Below are 14,987 nucleotides of genomic sequence, written 5' to 3'. Positions count from 1 at the left end.
GTAAAATTAAAAAGTGAACTATATAGCATGTAAAACAGTGGTCAGTGTAATAGAGAAAAATACAGCAGTAAAGGAGAAGAGGAAAAATGGTTGGAGGGGTAGGTGTTGCAATCTAAAAACTAGAAATCAAGGAAGGTCTTACTGAGAAAGTGACATTTGAATAGTGTCCTGATAGAGGAGACAGAGTTATTTGGGCATTTGGGAAAAGTAGTCGAGGCAGAGAAGAGAGTATGTGCAAGGGTCCTGAAGTAGAGAGTGCCTAGTTAGTCAGATCCCAGGGATCTGGGTTGTTAGGGTTAAGTGGAATATTAACACTGGTTGAAGCTAACCAAGTGGATCTAATTAGCCACTAGTTAAAAATGCTTATTTGCTAGGCTTGGAAATGGAGGCCCCTCCTAACTGTCCACTTCTCTTCATCTTCCTCTGCTCCTCCTGCACCACTCTTTCTCCCTGTCTTTCAGACTTGTTATCCTCTGTTGAAAGTTTTCTTCTTACAGACCTCCCAGTAAAGAGACTAAAGATTCAGAATTAAATGGCCATTGCCTTGTCCCCCAAGGGAACGTTCCAAAAAGATGATCCTGACATCTTATGACCTTATATGAAGACACTTCTAGACACATGAAAAGCACAGGAGATAATTGCATTTGATAACCCAGCTTCTTAGTGAAAATTAAAAATGCCAGTTTGCGGTAGAAGATTGACCTGTACTCTGGTCTGTGGGGAAGGGACTAAGCTGGTTTGGACATCTCTTGGATGTTCTGTGGTGGTGTGGGAAGCAACACTTGGGCCTTGGCCTCAGACAGATGTGGAATTTGAACCCTAGTAATGAAGTTTTCTGATCCACATTTTTTTTTCATTGTCATTACAGGTTTTCAGAGGGTTAAATATATGGCAAATAGGGGCGCCTGGATGGCTCTGTTGGTTAAACATCTGACTCTTGATTTCCACTCAGGTTATGATTCCAGGGTTGTGAGATGGAACCCCATGTTGGCCTCAGCACTCAGTGGGGAGTCTGCTTGAGATTCTCTCCCTCTGCCCCTCCCCCCACTTGCATGGTCAGGTGCACATTCTCTCTGTCAAATAAATAAATCTTTTAAAAAAATTTAAAAATCTTTTAAAAAAAGATTGAAAATCTTTTATCTTTTAAAATCTTTTAGCTTTTAAAAAAAATTTTATTTATTTGACAGGGGTGGGGAGAGAGAGAGAGAAGGAGCAGGGGGACGGGCAAAGGGAGAGGGAGAAGCAGATTCCCTGCCAAGTGGGTAGCCACACAGGGCTTGATCCTGGGATCCTGGGATCATGACCAGAGCCAAACACAGATGCTTAACTGACTGAGCAACTCAGGCGCCCCAATAAATACCTCTTTAAAAAAACATATATGGCAAATAACTCATTCATAAGAGGAAGCCAGTGAATTTTAAGAGTACCTTTATAACTGTTTAGGCATAAATAGTGAAAGAAGTCTAGTAGAGGAAGGACAGAGAGAAGGAAGTGAAGTAAAAGGACTTCTTTTAGGAGAACAGAGAGAGGAGCATATTTGTAGGATGAAGGCAAGAAGCCAGTGGAGATTAAAAAGGTGAGAGGTCATGCCCTTTCACTTTCGCACATTCCTGCAGGGACACCATTGTCATCACTTTCTTATAGAGCTGCCTGTGTGCCTCATGGCTGGTGAGGCAGTCGTGAATAGAAGGGGGTGGATTGAGTGACAGGGCACATTGGGATCCTGGTAGCCCATGTTTATCAATAATTACCTTCTGGGTGTGGACTCAGTAACTGATAATAACCGTAGGTTTAACTAAAGTGATTTATGGCCTGTGAACGTGATCTGTCAGGGGAAAGAATTAGTGCAAATCAACTCTGGTGAAGAGGAGAGGAGACTTCCAGTTTGACCCCTTGGAGCCTTGATGACTGTGGAAAGATGTCCCCAGCTCTCTTACAAGGAAATGAGAGAATGAATGTAAAGCCCATGCGTAATGTCGGACACATAGGAGATGTTCAGTCAGTGACCACTGTCTGTTACGACAACTTCAGTAACGTAGCATATACATATATTTAAAGTATTCTTGGCCTTATTCTAAATGTGGTATAATCTTAATGCATTTCAGCGTCAAGTAAGTATTCATGAGGATAAAACTATTATAGCTAGAAATAGCAAAATAGAAAATAAGAATTCATCTCATTATTTTTAGGCCTAGGAGAGAAAAATGTGTATAAAACCAAAGCACAGAGGTGATGTTTTGCTTAGATGAAAAAATGATTCTTGCATCAAAAGCAACTTGTGACTTCCTTTGATTCTAGTCTCTCAAAATAAAAATGTAACTCTTCATTTATCCTCTGGTGTCTTAAAAAATACTGAAATTGTCCATTCATCTGTTGATGGCCATTTGGGCTCTTTCCATATTTTGGCTATGTGGACATTGCTGCTATAAACATTGGGGTGCAGGTGCCCCGTAATGAGCACGGGATGTTATATGCAACTGATGAATCACTAAACTCTACCTCTGAAACTAATAATACACTATATCTTAATTAATTGAATTTAAATTAAAAAAATTAAAAAATCTGTCCAAATACAAAAAACCCCACCAAAATTGGTTTAAAAGTGTAGTTCATTATTACTCGTGAAATGAAAAGCTGCTGCCTCTTACACTAGATGAAATGATCCCATTATCATGTACATTTGGGGATGGAAATGAAATTCAGAAAAAGAAATACAACCTACTGTACTTGGGAACTGTGTGTCACTGGAAATCTAGTCAGGGCATGCTGACTTCATGTGCCTTGGCCAAGGAGGTCATGCTAACAACAGGGAAAAAATAGAGGAAATTTGGGAAAATGATCCAAGCTTTTCCTCTGTATTTTAAAATTCATGCACTTGTGTACAAGAAACATTGTATTATTTTATTGTTTCTTCCTGTGTGGTAGTTGCTTCAGTATATTTCCTACAGCGATCACACACAACAGTCCCGTGAGAAAAACATCATTATCCTCATTTGAAGATGAGACAAGGGATTGAAGGCATCTGTCTTGCACCAGATAGCATCATTCATGGTGCCAGAGATGATATTTGAACATGAACCTGTGTCCATGTGACTAGAAAGTAAGTGTTCTTTTTATTTTACCATTTGTTGTATGTGCAAAAATGTTTTCTCTTTGCTTTCTACTCGGCCTATACCCACCATCTCTTCCTTCCCGCCAACACACTCTTGCTTTCCAATCTAGTGTAGCATGTCTGCCATCTACTGCCCCAGGATCCCTTCTGTAAAGATGCCTAGAGGTCAGGGCAATTATTCACAGGCGTTCCTCTAGGGTCATGCAGAGTGTGGATCCTTGGATCGGTATCGTGGGCATTATCTGGAAATATGTGAGGCCTTCAAATTTAGGAACTACATTTAGCAATAAAAGTTGGTGGCAAATATTAATAACTAAAGATCTCAGTTTTATGGGAAGCACTTAGGAGACCCGATACAATGAAAATCATAATTTTTAAGGAGCTGCATCAGATCCAACTGTTTGTTTCCCTAAACATTCCTACCTCATGTTCATGAATTAGGTGTTTTTCAGTGGTTTATTTTGTAAGAAGAAGACATGTGTTTTTCATCCATGATTCTTTTAGACCACCATAGGATGCTCATCAGAACTCCTTTCAGAGTGGGTTGTCATGATGAACACTTAGAGATCTGGTCATGTGCAATATGAATCTTCACGCTGATGATAAAAATTTATATTCTAGCCTGTACTGAATATCTTTGGACATGTTTTCATAGCTTGATGATCATAGAAAGCGGTCCTTTGCAACTCCTCTCACTGTGAGCCCATCACTGTCTGGTACTACAGGAGGGGAGGGCTTTTAATAGCAGCCATTTTGTATTTCATAAAGTTTAGAGAAGGTTCGCTGTAGATGGCCCCATTTTGTTTTTGAAAGATGCTGGTTAACTGAGAAGTTTGGCTGTCTGGTTGATTCTCATTCGCGGATGGTTGGAAGGCAAGTCGTCATGTCTGCCTCTGGTTTTGTCTCAGCTCCTGCAGACAATATAGAGACGTAGTGAGAACACACTCCCTCTCAGTTCTTAAGTTATTTATGACAACTTAAAATCCACAACTTGAAAAGACTCGAAAGTATGTATTCTCTTAGAGAATATGAACATTTGACTTTTCTTTCTGGAAGAAATAAAAGATGAAAACAACGTTATTTCATTCTGCACCATGGGTTTAATTACTTCGGAGCCTCCTGCACTTTTGGCCTATTTGGCAGTCCACAGTCATGAGTCATCTGAAAAACAAGTGGGCAAGCAATTACAAATGACTTTGAAAAACAGAGATAGGATTGTGAAGCATTTGTTCTACATATATTTTGATTTCAGTGTCAAATTTCTTGGTTTGGAGCATTGTCATATGTAAAAATGATGTAAGGAATGTCAAATTCTTTGTTTTTAATGATTGATTCTGTGCATTTCACCTGTTTTATAAACATTCTGGGGGGAATACTAAACACGATAGAGAACTGTTTTATGAGAACTATCGTTTTTCTAGTTCTTTTTGTGTGTCTTTCCTGTCTACCTTATCAAAATGTAATCACAGCAGTAAGACTGAGTGTAATTAAGTATAGTGTAATAAATGGCACACTAAAAGCTTATCCTCAAATTTTAATACACCTTTAGTGTAATCTATTCCAAAGAATGGAAATATTTACAGAAGTTGGTTCTCACCTTTCTTGAGTAAAAAAAGAAAAATCCATTTAGCAGATTAAAAAAGGATACTCTGCAAATATGAGTCTAAAAAATCAGACTGCTGGATCAATGGAGAATTAGGGTCAAACCACAAATATCTAAGCAATGTACATAGATTTTTCTGCAGCTGCAAACATTTCCACTGGTGGAGTGAAGACTGTAAATCAGGTTTCCTGTGTTAGCCTTGGTTGCCTCTTTCTTTTTGATTTTGCAGTCCCCAGAGATCTAAGCTTTTTAACTGATGTATCCTAAAACTCTTCATGATAGGTTTTTTTTTTTTTTTAAAGATTTTATTTATTTATTTGACAGAGAGAGACAGCCAGCGAGAGAGGCAACACAAGCAGGGGGAGTGGGAGAGGAAGAAGCAGGCTCATAGCGGAGGAGCTTGATGTGGGGCTCGATCCCATAACGCCAGGATCACGCCCTGAGCCGAAGGCAGACGCTTAATGACTGAGCCACCCAGGCACCCCGATAGGTTTTTCTTTAATATATAACAAATATTAACTGACCACGAAGAAAAATCCAAGACATTGTCCTGGATTAATATGCAATATGTATGGCTAGAAAAATTCAAAAAAGTGTTCGTTAAGTGTTCCCATGTACATACACAGAGAATGGAAATGAGTGAAAGCTGGGGAACAGTTACTAGGTCTTTTTTTTTTTTTTTCTTTTAAGATTTATTTATTTATTTGACAGAGATAGAGACAGCCAGCGAGAGAGGGAACACAAGCAGGGGGAGTGGGAGAGGAAGAAGCAGGCTCCCAGTGGAGGAGCCTGACGTGGGGCTCGATCCTATAACGCCGGGATCACGCCCTGAGCCGAAGGCAGACGCCCAACCGCTGTGCCACTCAGGCGCCCGCTTTCTTCCTTCCTTCCTTTCTTTCTTTCTTTCTTTCTTTCTTTCTTTCTTTCTTTCTTTCTTTCTTTCTTTCTTTCTTTCTTGTACACTGAAGTACATTTTATGGTAGATGTTGTTTCAGGCAGTCAAAAAATAAGAATTTATTTTAAATGAATAAATCAGGTCAGTTATGAAATTGCTATTGAGCTTATTCTCTCTTCTCTTGTGCTCTCAGTGGTGTACAGCCATAAATGGTGTTCAAGCTACATGAAGAAATGATGCCAAGTTTATTGTAAATGCCGCACTAGACTGAAAATGGTTAAGGATTTGTGAGCTTATAGACTGAAGGGAAAAAGAGGACAAGAATTTTTGGTGAAGACATAAATAAAAAATTTCCAAGAGTACATTTTGAAGGAAGAATGAAAAGAAGTGTGAATGAGTCAGGATGGTTGCTAGATGATGACAGCTGAGATTTAGCGTGCTCACTATTTGCCAGGAATTGTTCTAAATACATTAGATGCATTGTAAAATGGCTCAGTGAGGTAGGTGGTATCAGCTGCCTCTTACCAGGTGCTGAAATCTTAAATCATTTGCCAACAAAACTAGTAGAATAGAGTGAAGACTTGGGGACAGGTCATCCTGCTTCTAAGAGACAGTCTGGTAATCACTGTGCCACGCTGCTTATAGGTGACAGTGCAGGGAACTGGAGGGCAAATCATATCAAGAAAGCTAACTTTTCCCCCTACGACTACTGTCTTTCTTTTCAAGTCTGAAGCTTTGGTCTTCAAAACAAGGCCAAAGGCCTTTATATCTGTGATACTGACCTTCTCCTTGGGGCCTTGGGATGTGGTTAAAGGTGATTGATTGACTATAAATGTTTATCACCTCTTCCTCCTAAGACCAGTTGAGTAGTAGTAAAGAAGGAAAAATGATATAGACCCAAACTGACGGAAAGCTATAGTATGCAAAGGGAAGTGTTAATGAGAAAAGTGTTAATGTTCCTAGCAGAGCTGTTTCAGGTTAAGATTCTGAAAGAGGGCAGTACTGAAAATACAAAGATTGTTGGAAAGTCAGTATTCAGAATCCAGAATGCAGGCAGGCATCTAGCTTTCAAATTGAAGACCAGAGTGTTCTCTTGTGGAGAGTTGAACTTCAGAGGCAGAAGATGCAAATACTAGCTTCTCCCTGCTCTTCCCTACTTGTGGAACACCAGCAGGAAGAGTCACCCCCCCCCCCCAAAGGGGATCAGAAAGCACCTTTTTGGAGATATTAAAAGGCCTCAAAAATAAATGGCAAATTGAGGCAGTTTTTATTTTCCAAATGTAACTTACAACTCTATATGCGTTATACACAAATACACACCTGTGAGGTGGGAAATACATATATCCTGACTATTCTTTCATGGAGATGCTGAGATGTGTAGTCTCTGTGCCTTTCCTTGAATCTGGGAACCAGTGTGGATGCTCCAGCCAATACGGCTAAAGCGATACTCTGCAGCTGCTGGGGCCAGACAATAAAAGGGATACAGCTTTATAACTTTAACCCGGAGACCTCTCTCTCTCTCTCTCTCTCTTCACACCCTCTGGGAGCCCTGAGCCAACATATAGAATGTCTGACTTTCCTGAAACTGCCAAGCTGGAGAGATTACATGGAGAGATTGCACAGAGATAGGTGTCTAAGGAGCCCTAAATGTTGCTGCCCCCAGCCCTTGAGCTGCTCTAGATGTTGCCAAGCAGAGCAGAGACCAGATGTCCCTGCTGAGCACTGCTCCAAGTCCAGATGCATAAGCACAGTAAATGTTGTTTTTGTTATAAGCCACTACATTTTGGGATGGCTCGTTATGCAGCACTAGGTAACTGGAATACCCGTACACTGACACTGGGGGCTCTTAGAATGGCCTAAAGGGAGGTTCTACCACAGAACACCCTAAAGTTCTCATTAATGATCCTCATTTGTAATCAGAGAATTTCCAATCATATCTTTAGTATCTCAGTGTCTTATTGTTAAACATGAATGGACAATTGTGAACCACTGTCCACTTGAAGAAAGCTTCCTTTCAGAAACAGACAAGAATAAACAGATGAAATGAACCCAAAGAAACAGATAATTCAGGAAAGAGAAGAAGTATTCCACTCTGCATACTCAGAAATAGACAAGGATTATTGTACTCAAAAAAACTTAAGAGGAAGCTGTGAAGAAGAAGAAATTAGAAAAAGAGATAGAAGTTTTACAAGTTTGGTATGTAATTGCTGAAATAAAGAATTAAGTAAATGGTTGGAAGATACAGTCAAAGATACCTCCCAGAGAGTGAAAAAAGGAGAAAAAGAGATTACTTAGAAAAATAATGAGAGACCAGAATGTATCTCTAATGTCCAAAATTCGAATAAAATGAGTTCCAGAAATAAAGAACAGATGAAACGAAAGTAGAAAATCATCACAAAGTAATAGAATAATACTTCTAAAAACAGATTGATATGGGTCCAGTGAATTCCCAGTAGCATGACTGGAAAAGAGTCACTCCAAACCACTTAATGATGGGCCAGGGATACAGAAGAGGATTCTAAAACTTTCCAGAAAGGAAAAATAAAATCACCTCACCCATAATGGCAGAAGCATCAGAGTATGCTTTTTGACCAGAGTGATTTCCTACTTACAATTCTGTCATCTAGTCATATGATCAATAGAGTGTTAGCTAAAATAAAGACATTTTCACATATGTGAGGATTCGTGCACTCATGCATTCTTTGAAAGTGTCCAGTGAATGTGTATTTCATTACAGTGAAGAAATAAATCAAGAACAGAAAGACCTAGTTTTCTTTTTCTGTTTTTTTTTATAAGATTTTATTTATTTATTTGAGAGAGAGAGAGAGAGCACAAGGTAGGGGGGCACAGGGAGAGAAAGGAAAGGGAGAAGTAGACTCCCCACTGAGCAGGGAGCCTAACGTGGGACTTGATCCCAGGACCCTGGGAAGGCAGATGCTTAACCAACTGAGCCACCCAGATGCCCCCAGGAAGATCTAGTTTTCAAGAAACAGTGAATACAATTCAAAAAAGCAATACAAAGCATATTTGAGATGACATCTGGGCAGCAGCCATTGGTTCAGATTGGAGCAAGAGGATTAGGGGCTCCAGGGAGAAGATGGCCTGGCAATAAAGGGGGCTTGATAGAATGTATGATATAATAGTGCATGGAGTAAAAGTGAGGAGAACACATAGCAGATATGATGAAGCATTTGGAAGAAAATGAGATTTGTGTTTTGAAAATTATATAAATCAAGAAACAAGGCAACTGTTAAATTCAGGCAAAAGGTATAAAGTATAAGAAAGACAATGTAATCATTTTAAAAATTCTTTTATATTACTTGACAGTGAATAATGTTTACATAGTTAATTTTGTAAACAATAATTATTCATTTAACTAGAAATAGTAAAATAATTATATTAGGAGGAGGGGGAAGGGTGATTAGTGGTAGAAGAGTACTCAGTCCTATTCTGTCATAATAGGAAATCAGTAGTTATGGTGTAAAATTGATTAATCAAGAACTAGTCATAGAATTATATTACTTAGAAAAATGGGGACATTTTTCCAGGAGAAATAGCTAAAAGAGTTGACAGTGATGGTAGAGAATGAGATCAGTTTTGGAGTAGGTCAAGAACTGCTGTTTTTCATTAGAAGTAGAAAACAATATATATTGGTTTACCCATGACAGTTCTAGTTTAGACCTCATGTTTCATATCCCATTTGATTTAATATACGTGCTAGACAAAAGTGTCCCAATTTGGATAACAAATTATATGATCACTTTAATTATAAACATTTTGGTTTAGTTTGATATTTTAAAAAGATGTAGGTATACTTTTGTTATAGAAAATAAAGGTTTAAAAATAGAAAAAAGGGTATTGGTTTGTGATCTTGTTTTTGCCTTAGAGGGGGTAATAAAAGCTTAGAAGCATGTATGGTATTGGTTGAAATGGTGGAGGATGGAAGGGCAACACCATCAGGGAACTTACTTTACCTCCTTGCTGTGCTAGTGTGACAGTGGTACAAATACTTCATAAAAATCTTCCCATCTGATGCTGACAGGAATGGACTCCTGGGTCAAATTAGCACTATTTCAAGAAGGCAGACAATAGTTGGAAAACACATGGAATTGCGAACTTTGGGAATATCAAAATAAATCCTGGCCCAAGAAAATGAATGCCATGTCAACAGTAGGGAAATATTATTGATGTGTGATGTGAACATTGCTTGGCGTGAATAGGGGGAAACCTAAATCATTTCAACCTGGATTTTAGCATGCCATATGCTGGGGAGACCAGAGGGCTGGAGTGAGGATGGGACTTATATTTGCTCCCTTCCCTACGTACTGGACCCTGAAGAGTGCTACTATTAACATGTAAATCTTTGGAAATGCCTGTATCCCAAATCCTAAGGCACTAAACTATTTTTCCTTGGGGTAGGAGAGGTGAGTGAATGCAGAGGACCTGGTGGTGAGTGAGGATGTTCAGTTTAATCTGTTGGCTTGAAATCAGCAGTGGATTTCATTCGTTTCTCAGTTCTGTTCGATGTCTCCCTATGAAGCCAGATTGGACCAAGTCTGCCAGGCACTATTTTCGTCTGCTTCAGGAATGATAATATACTTTAGATGTACTTTCATTTATTCAAGCTCTTAGTGGAAATCTTTTTTTTCTTAATCTTTAAATAGTTTAATGAAGGAGGAGAACCTAAAGCCATCTAACTCTAATCTCTACTGAGAAGAAAGCAAACCTTTGTGGAATGTGTAAACACTTGACTGAAATCTCATAACACTTATGGGGAAAAAATGTACAGGAAATTTGGAAAAACAACCCAGGTTTTTCCTTTTATACTTTAAAATTCATGAACTTGTGTATAAGGAGCTGCCCTATTATTTTATTGCTTCTTCTTATGTATTAGGTATTTAAATATATCCCCTACATGGAACACACACAAGAATTCTATTAAAAAGTCGTTATCCCCGGGGCGCCTGGGTGGCACAGCGGTTAAGCGTCTGCCTTCAGCTCAGGGCGTGATCCCGGCGATCTGGGATCGAGCCCCACATCAGGCTCTTCTGCTATGAGCCTGCTTCTTCCTCTCCCACTCCCCCTGCTTGTGTTCCCTCTCTCGCTGGCTGTCTCTATCTCTGTCGAATAAATAAATAAAATCTTTAAAAAAAAAAAAGTCATTATCCCCATTTGCAGATGAGAAAAGGGTTTAGAATATGTTTCCTGCACCAGAGAGCTCCATGTAGGGGATTTGAACCCATGTCTGTGCGATTAAAAAAAAACTGTCTTTCTACTTCACCACTTCATTGGTGTATGCTTAAAAAGTTTTCTTTCTCCTTCTACTTGGTCTCTACCCATCATCTCTTCTTTCCTGTTGATATCCTCTACCTTCCATTTGACTCTAGCCTACATATACTGTCTACTGCTCTGGTACATCTTTCATAAAGATTTCTAGGAGGCAGGACAGTTATTGACAAAAAACACTGTCATGCAGGAAGTTCCTCTAGGCAGTGCTATTTAGAGAGTTGTCCTAGGTCAGGCAGCATGAGCATCACCTGGGACCTTGTTACATATGGATATTCTCAGCCCCTATCTAAGACCTACTGAATCAGAAACTCTAGGAGTAGGGCTCAGATGCAGTGTGTGTTTTAACAAGCTGTCCAGGTGATTCTGAAATAGGCTAACATTTGAGAACTATTGCTGTGAAGCAATACTACTCCAAGTGTGGTCCAGACTTATTGACAAAAACAAACTTACATTGTCAGTGGTTCCCAGACTTTTCCAGTTAATATACCACTTAATTGGGATAAAGGTTTCCTAAACCACACTGCTTTCCTGAGAGGACTGGTATTTTTCTTAAATATATTAAGCAACAAGAATAAAATAATGGTCATTTGATAAATACTCATAAGAGACCAACAGTGGGCTGTCTTTATGGACCTCAAGGACCACCAGTGGGCCAGATCGAGAAATAATTTCCATGACAGAATTAATACGATGTGAAGTTTCAAATCAATGTCCTTGTGTCCTTTGTAATTTTTCTCTGCCCTCCAACCTCCATCCACAGTAACTAGGGACCCTTCTGTTATTATAGATTAGTTTGCATTTTCAAGAATTGTATGGCATGGTTTCTTGGTGTGGCTTTTTTCACTCGGCGTAGTTGTTCTTCGATTCATCCATACTTTTGTGAGTATCAATAGTCTATTACTTCTTATTGCTAAGTAGTATTCCATCATATGGCTCTAACAAAATTTATTTATTCTCTTACCTGTTGATGGACTTTTGGGTTCTTTTCCAATTCTGCTTATTACAGCTCAAGCTGCTGTAAACATTTGTGTATGTATCTTTGCACGGACATATGGTTTTGTTTCACTTGGCTAGATAAGTGGAAGGCTTGGGTGGTGTGGTAGATGTAGTTTTAACTTTTAGAAAACGGAAACATTTTTTCCAAAACAGTTACACCATTTTACATTCAAACCGGCTATGTATGAGTAGCATCCTTGCCAGTACTTGATATGGTCAGTCTTTTTTCGTTTTAGTCATTCTAATGGGTGTATGGTGATTTCTCATTTGGTTTTAATTTATATATTTTTAACAACAAATCATTTTTTCAGGTTCCTCATAAGAGATCTCTTTGGTGAAGTGTTTGTTCAGATCATTTGAATATTTTAAAAAATTGGATCTTTTGTCTTTTTATTATTGAGTTTTTTTTTTAAGATTTATTCATTTTTTTGAGAGAGAGAGAAAGAGAGAGAGAAAGTGAGCTTGGGGGAGAGGGGCAGAGTGAGACGGAGGAGAGAGGAGATTCTGCTGAGTGGGAGGCTCCATCCCACCACCCTGAGACTGTGACCTGAGCTGAAATCAAGAGTCAGATGCTCAACTGACTGAGCCACTCAGGTGCCCTATTTTTATTATTGAATTTTTTTTTTTTTTTAAGATTTTATTTATTTATTTGACGGAGAGAGAGACAGCGAGAGAGGGAGCACAAGCACGGGGAGTGGAAGGGGGAGAAGCAGGCTTCCTGCAGCAGGGAGCCTGATGCAGGGCTCGATCCCAGAAGGCTGGGATCATGACCTGAGCCTAAGGCAGACACTTAACAACTGAGCCACCCAGGCGCCCCTGTTATTGAGCTTTAAGAGTACTTTATATATTCTAAATATAAGGCCATTATCAGATACATACTTAGCAAATATTTCTCCTAGTCTGTGACTAGCCTTTTAATTTTCACAACTGATCTTTAAAGGAACAAAGATTTAAATTTTGATGGCGTCATATTTACTGATTTTTTTCTTTTTTGTTTGTGCTTTTTGTGTCATCTTAAGAAATCTTTGCCAAACTCAAAGCCACGAAGATCTTTCCCTTTATTTTCTTTGAGAAGTTCTGTAGTTTTAGCTCTTATATTTAATCTTTGATCTATTTTGAGTTAATTTTTGTAAATGGTGTGAAGTGAGTCAAGGTTAATTGTTTTTTACATATGGCTATCCAGTAATTCCAGCACTAGTTACTGAAATAATTTTCCTTTCCTTACTGCATTGTCTTCATACCTTTGTTGAAAATCAGTTGACCATGTATGTGTGGGGATATTTCTGAATTTTATTCCATTACACAGATTTATTTATCTTTCTTAATACTACACTATCCTGACTAATAACTATATATAAGTCTGGAAATCAAGTAGTGGTCTGGAAATCAAGTAGTGGTCTGGAAATACTCAGGATTTGTATTCTTTTTAAAAGTTTTTTTTGGCTATTTTAAGTATGATTTCCCATATAAATATAAAAATAAGCTTGTCAATTTCTACATAAAAGGTCACTTGCATTTTGATTAGGATTGCATTGAAGCTATAGATCAATTTGGTGAGAATTGATGTCTTAGAATACTGAGTCTTCCAATCCATAAATATGGTATATTTTTCCATTTACTTAAGTATTTTTAATTTCTCTCAGTACTTTATTGTAATTTTTAGTGATAAGTCATATACCTATTTTCTGACTTATTGCTACATATTTTATATTTTGATGTTATGGTAACTGATTTGTATTCTAATATCATGGTCAGCTGATCTTCAACAAAGCGGGAAGGAATATCCAAAGGAAAAAAGATAGTTATAATTGTTTGTTGCTTTACTTCGAAATACAGCTGATTTTTGTATATTGACTCCATACCCTATAACCTTGCTAAATTTACTTATTAGTTCTATACTTTTTTTTTGTAGCTTTTATAGGATCTTCTACAGAAATGGTTATATTATTTATATTTATATTATTTATGAATAACATTTTAGTTTTTCCTTTCACATTACTTAACTCTATAATTTCTTTTTCTTGCCTTATTGCACTGACTGGAACTTCCAATATGCTGATTAGAAGTAACGGGAGTGGACATTCTTACCTTCTTACCTACTTAGGCGAACAGGATGATGTTAGCTGTAGGTTTTTTTGTGGAGGCCCTTCAGAAGGTTGAGTTATTTCTATTCTTAGTTTCCTAGGGATTAAAAAAAAATTAGTAATGGAAGTTAGATTTTTGTCAAATTCTTTTTCTGTATCTATTGAGATGATCACATGATTTTTCTTTTTAGTCTGTTATTGTGGTGAATTACACTGACTTTTTTTGTCCTTTTTAAAATATTTTTTTAATTTAAATTCACTTAATTAACATTTAATGCATTATTAGTTTCACATGTGGAGTTCAGTGATTCATCAATCTTATATAATACCCAGTGCTCATTATATCCTGTGCCCTCCTTCATGTCCATCACCCAGTTACTTCATGCCCCACCCCCTCCCCTCCAGCTACTCTTGGTTTGTTTCCTATGATTAAGAGTCTTATGGTTTGTCTCCCTCTCTGATTTCATCTTGTTTTATTTTTCCCTCCCTTTCCCTATGATCCTGTTTTGTTTCTTAAATTCCACATATGAGTGAGATCTTAATGATAATTATCTTTCTCTGATTGACTTATTTTGCTTAGCATAATACCCTCTAGTTCCATCCACATCATTGAAAATGACAGGATTTCATTTTTTGATGGCTGAGTAGTATTCCATTGTGTATACACACACACACACACACACACACACACACACACACACACACACACATTTTCTTTATCCATTCATCTGTCGACATCTGAGTCTTTCCATAGTTTGGCTATTGTGGACATTGCTGCTATAAACACTGGGGTGCAGGTGCCCCTTTGGATCACTGCATTTGTATCTTTGAGGTAAATACCTAGTAGTGCAATTGCTGGGTCACAGCATAGCTATATTTTTAACTTCTTGAGGAACTTCCATACTGTTTTCCAGAGTGGCTATAGCAGCTTGCATTCCCATCAATGATGTAAGAAGTTTCCCCTTTCTCTGCATCCTCACCAACATCTGTCGTTTACTGACTTGTTAA

The sequence above is a fragment of the Ursus americanus genome, chromosome 13 (assembly GCF_024610735.1).
Source record: "Ursus americanus isolate L20-20 chromosome 13, mUrsAme1.1.p, whole genome shotgun sequence".
Classification (NCBI taxonomy): Eukaryota; Metazoa; Chordata; class Mammalia; order Carnivora; family Ursidae; genus Ursus; species Ursus americanus.
The sequence above is the reverse complement of the archived record's forward strand: the minus strand, read 5'-3'. Positions refer to the sequence as shown.